Genomic DNA, 6,123 nt, shown 5'->3' with positions numbered 1-6,123 from the left:
CAACCTCAAGAGATTTTTTAACAGTTCGGAGCCTTTTACGCTAAATTATATGGGGAATCAGTCTCGAATAAAAGCAGGCTTACTGATTATCTACGAGAGAGTCATCTTCCACTGCTCGATATCGATGAAGCAGTGATATTACAAGAAGAAATATCATTAGGCTAGGTGGTGGGTGCAATCAAGGCTCTCCCCTCGGGTAAAGTCACTGGCAAGGAAACTATTCCTCTGGAGATTTATAAAGTGTTCAGGGATATTTTGGCTCCAGAGTTTATGGATCTTACTATGTATATCTCCAATGGAGGGCAAGCTCCGGCTTCATGGAGCAGGACTACTATTATTGTTTTTCCTAAGAAGGGAAATTCGACAGGGGACAGAGGCTCTTATTGTCCCATCTCCTTGATTAACGCAGATGCTAAAGTATTTTCAAAGATTTTTGCCATACGTCTGGCTTCTAATATACATCAGCTTGTTTCTCCACAGCAGCATGGGTTTGTTCCCTGGAGAGATATGGTGGCACACATTAACACCGTTATAGCGGCCTTCGATGTATCCGGCAAACTAGCAACATCGATCGGTATGATCATGCTGGATGCCAAGAAGGCTTTTGACAGGGAAGCATGGGAGGCAATTTGGGGGACAATATTAGAATTTGGACTGGGGTCCCAGTTTATTACTCTTGGTCAGAAATGATATAATAATCCAATAGCGGTTGTTAATGTGAATGGGCTATCATCTACACAATTCCCTGTTCAAAGTTGCACTCATCAGGGTTGCCCACTTTCCCCCTTAATCTGCACTTTACATCAAGCCTTTTATAAGGCATCTCTTGCAAAATACTGGTATTCTCCCAGTAAGCCTGAATAGTATGGAATTAAAACTTACCGCATATGCGGACGATATTGCTGTCTATTCTGTGAACCCTGTTGAAGCGGTAGCTCATATAACAAATGAAGCCGAACATTTTGGTTCTTTCTCCGGCTATAAGCTGAACCTATCAAAAACTCAAACAATCCTTTACTACCAGCCCGATATCTTGCCAACATCTTTGGGGGTCACTAACACAGCCACATATCTTGGTATTTGCCTTTTCAGCCAGGTAGACGAACTCATAGCTTTGAATTATGACCGCTCTTTAAAGCCGTCACTGCTAAATTACGCAACTGGCATCGGCTTCCCCTCAGTATTATCGGCAGGTGCAATATAGTTAAAAAGAATATCATACCTAAGTTTCTATACTTTTTTCGTTCAATCCCTCTCAGGGTTCCGAACTCTTTTTTTAAGCCCTTGGAAAGTGCAATAAGCAGCTTTATATGGGGTTATAGACGTGCCAGAAGGGCCCTTAGCTGTATTAAGATGCCTTACAAACGAGGGGGCTTTAGTCTTCCAGACTTTAAACTCTACTTCTGGGCTGCATTTACAGGACGGATGTGGAGTCTGCTGAATGAGCAGGAAGCTGGACCTTCTACACAAGTTTAGGATTCATGCTTTATAAGACCTCTGATCCCAACTATTACAAGCGGCATGAGATATCTGAGAGGTACTCTCTGCCTTCCCTGCAATATTATACAGTTTTATGGGGCAACCCTACTGTGCCTGACATATTCCAGGATGCATTTGGAAGAACTTGGCAGTCTTCAGGCATTATCTGGCTTGGGTCGACTAAATGACAATCAGGGTTTTTGCTCATTTATGGTGCTCAGAGATGAGTTCGGGCTTCCTCATAACTCTTTTAAAAAAAAATATTTCCAGGTTAGAGATTATCTTTTAAATGGGATCAAATTACCTACTCCACCATACACATCTGAGTTATTGACTGGTACTTATAAGGACACTGGAAAAGGCACCCTAGGTGTATTATATATCTGAAACGAATGGCGTTTGTTCTTGATGACTACCTGCACATATCTATGAAACTAAGTCGGCTAGTGAACACTGATACCACGGCCAAAGAAGAGCGGGTGTCACTAGGTACCCTAGATAGAGCAGTTGCCTCTATCTATCAATTTAATATTGCAAAAACACAATCCAGTGTTCATGCTCTACTATACTCCCAAGCTCATCTATAAGTGGGCAACATCCTGGCTCCCTGATAAGTCATTTTGCCCTCAATGCAATTTATTTGCTGCAGACCTTAAGTATATGCTAATAGATTGCCCAATGCTTAGGACTTATTGGCAGCATGTTTGTGCAACATTAGCAGCGAAAAGCGGTAGCCAGGTCCAGCTTATTGATACAGAAAGTCTTCTTGGCCTTAAGCATGACGTTAATAAGGCTCTTTTCTATATTGTCAATGTCTGTTCCCGCCTTTGTTTCGCTAGGTCCCATCAATCCAAATTTTAAGGAGTTCTGGGCACTCCGCAGACAGTTGTTTGAATATGAGTTACCCTGGTCAAGGCTAGGGACCCTTGCGCACTGTGCAGGCTCAACAGGGTCTGGGCCAGTCTACAATGGGTTTAGTCACCTACCACTTTGTTGTGATCTTGCATTCATTCCACTAAGATGACATGTCTGTGGAATGTGGAACGTCCTGTGTGAGCTTGTAGCTCAGAGGTTCCAGAGGTGACTGTTGGTCTGGTCTGCAGCAGCTGTGGCTAATAAATACACTACTTGAAGTAATCCTATTTGATGTCCTACAATCATTATTACTTCACTACAATTTGGCGACGAGGATGGACACGTTTTCCATTAACTCCATGCCTTGAATTTCCACATCTAAAACAAATATTCTTTTGAGAGAAAAAGTTATTTTTATACTCTCTTTTTTTTGTTGGATTTTTTCCACTAATATTTCGTCTATCACTCCTACGTACAGGATCAGGAGGAACAGAACCCCTTGATTCTCCTCCATCTTCTCATTCTGATATTGATGTGTCAGAATCAAGGGGTTCTGTTCATCCTGATCCTGTACGTAGGAGTGACGAAATATTGCCAAACCTCTAAGATATCGTAATTGATGTGTATTATCATTAGGTCATTTATTGTATGTTCATGATTTGGTGCATTAATGCCATGATGTTTCATTTGCATGATTATTAATGTGTCTACTGTAAGTTTATGATTTGTTGCATTGATGCTGTGTTATTTTATTGTTGTTTATTTGTTTTATTCTTTGTAAACAAGAGAGATAGTGTTGTGATCTTGCATTCAGTCCATTAAGATGACATGTCTGTGGAATGTGGAACGTCCTGTGTGAGCTTGTAGCTCAGAGGTTCCAGAGGTGACTGTTGGTCTGGTCTGCAGCAGCTGTGGCTAATAAATACACTACTTGAAGTAATCCTATTTGATGTCCTACAATCATTATTACTTCACTACACACTTCTTATTAACATTCATCATAATCTTATTCTTTTTTCCTTACGCTCTTTCATTTTCAGCTTCCTATTGTGGTAATAACTAATTTAATGTGATCAAATTAAATGATAAAGCTTTGTCATTCCCCTGGCCTATTGTTTTTTTACTTTTTGGTTGTATTTGCTTTTTCTATTGCTGTACTTATCCAGTGTACTCATGGCTTAAACAATATCTAACAAAAATATATATTTTTTTCAGTAAAAAAAGCAGGAACTAACTTAGAAGCATTTTCTAGCATTTTCAGAAGTAGACATAGGAAACGGAGATGTTAATACCATCTAGGTCTTTTCAGGGAAACGTTTAACAAAGTCTACACAATGAAATAGCAGTTGGATTTTTTTTCTAATGTAAGAGCACACTTACCCAATATATAGTGTGCCCTCGTTCTGAATATCAATGCCCTCGTTTTGAATATCAATACCCTGTCCAGTGGGCTTACAAGGCACACGTTAGGGGTGGCTTATGCATATATAAAAATAGGCTTTTTCTACATGGCAACAGTGCTTTCTCCTTCGCTTTGTCACTGCAGGGCATTTAAACTTCAGCCCAGAAAAGACAGATTGGTTCTTCTGCCACACACATTTATGCATTTTGCCACACACTAAGAAAGAGGAATATGCCTCTAAGGATTGTTTATATGCAAGAATGGCTCTCTTCCTGCAAAAAAACAGACCTGCACATAATGCAAGGACCCTTACTCAATGTGCAAGGGTGTCTCTGTTGGCGTTAGGAAGCACACAGTGTGTCAGTGCAGGGAGAGAGCAGAAATGCCCAATAGCGTTCACTTCTCTCTTTCACCCAACGCAGCACAGCAAGTTCCCTTGCTACACTGTGTTGCATGATATAATAGTAAATGAGCCCCTTTTTCTTTTCTAAGGGATTTGTTCTTGCTTTATATGGATTGCTTTCCTTTCCTCGCCTCCTTTTTGTACACATAACAGATGTGGCAGCTTGCAGTTACATAGACACAACTCTGGGGGGAAATGCTAAAATTCGTCCTTACTGCAGCTAGAAAATGTGCATAGTGAGTGGGTCATTATGGAGCGATTTGAGGAGCTCTCTTCTCAGGCATGTTTATAAATACTGGGTCACGTAAAGTACTTTTTCCTAATTTGTTTTCCGTAAAAGTTGTATTTCTTAGACAACATCCAGAATGAGCTCAAGGCATGTTCCAATGCTCCACGGAACCTATTGTAACCAAGAACATCACAACTCATTTTGTTAGCTTCGGACACGGGACTCATCAATGCATGCCACTGGGGAAACAGCGATTCTTACATTGAGCCTCAGTGGACAAAATGCCACAATAGATCCTGTGCTAACAGATTAAACATCACATTGAAATAATGTGCAGGGAAATATAATGTCCATTGCAAGCTCCATGACAGCGAAGACAGGGTGAGCATCCAAATGCCATCGAAATAAATCACGATTTGAACTGCTACCAACATGAGTCAGGGATTTGACTGTGTAGAGCGGAGGCATAATGAAACATTCCAAAAGGCTCTACCAGGGAAGAAGAAAGCTCTCGGTGGTCTGCTCAAATGTGCTAAAATGGCTTATTGGTGCTTCTTAATGACGCCAATGGGCATAGCTATGGGACCATATGCCTTCCCAATTATGACAGCAGTTTCTCCAAATGATACGGTCCCAGTGGTGCTTCTTAGTTATGTGAGGGTTGCTGTTCAAACTAATTTTTAGTAATGCTTATTTGTGCCAAGTTAATGACGATCTACGCAAGTGAGGACTTGACGATTTTTTTTCCGACACCTGGAAGCACAATAAATGTGACAAACTGATTTTTATGTATTTTTGCCTCAGTAAAGAAATGCAAAATTTTGCAGGATCATTGGTTTGAGGCAGTCCTAGGTGGTCATGGGGCTTCATGCCATGTGGTGGTGGGAATGGTGAAAAATCTCCGAAAGCTGCAATATTTCCCTCAGCAGAACGTATTCGAAACTCTATGGTTAATATCATCAAGGACAGAAGATTTTCACTTTTGAGTCTTTCGAGTTCTACCTGTATTTTTTACCCACCTCTAACGGTGATCAACTGTGCACGTGGGTACTTCTCATTAAGCATGATTTATTAATTTTGCCAGAGGTGTGCTGTTTACATATGTGTGAATTGTTTTAAATTATGTCATTTAGCTGTTTTATGATTCGAGAGTTCCTGGAAATTATGGGCCTCATTTATGAAAAGTGACGCATCGGTGCATGAAAACAGCGACGCGTCACTTTTCATTGTGCCCTCCTTGCGACTGGATGAGTCATATTTATAAAATGACGCATCATGTCGCAAGGAGTTACAGATACTTCAGTATTTCTGACGTAGCTGTAGGCGCAAAAATGACGCATTGCTGGACTGTGTCACAAAAAGTGACGCACCGGTAGCACAAAGGTGACGCAGGGCCTCATAAATAAGCCCCACTGTCTCTGGTGTTGCTAGTAGAGTTAACTCGTGATGCACAAGGGTCTGGATCGTCTCATTTGAACATGTGTGTCTTGTCAATATTAATGGGTGTGAAACTCCATTGTGCGAGTGGTTCTATTCAGCTGTATCACTAGTGCTGCTTACTTTTTGAGAGCAGCACTGATGACAAAATATGAAATGTGCGATGAAAATATCCCAGAGGTGCATCCCCGCTATACAAGATTTGCAGCGTATCCGGTATTTTGGAATTGCAAAGCTCTAACGCCTTTTCTGCTCATTTGTGCTTGTGGTGGTTAATCTTTTTTCTATGGGTGTATTTGTCATGTGTTTCTAATGTAA

This window comes from Triturus cristatus, chromosome 1_2 (genome assembly GCF_964204655.1).
Source record: "Triturus cristatus chromosome 1_2, aTriCri1.1, whole genome shotgun sequence".
Classification (NCBI taxonomy): Eukaryota; Metazoa; Chordata; class Amphibia; order Caudata; family Salamandridae; genus Triturus; species Triturus cristatus.
Note: the sequence above shows the minus strand (reverse complement) of the source record.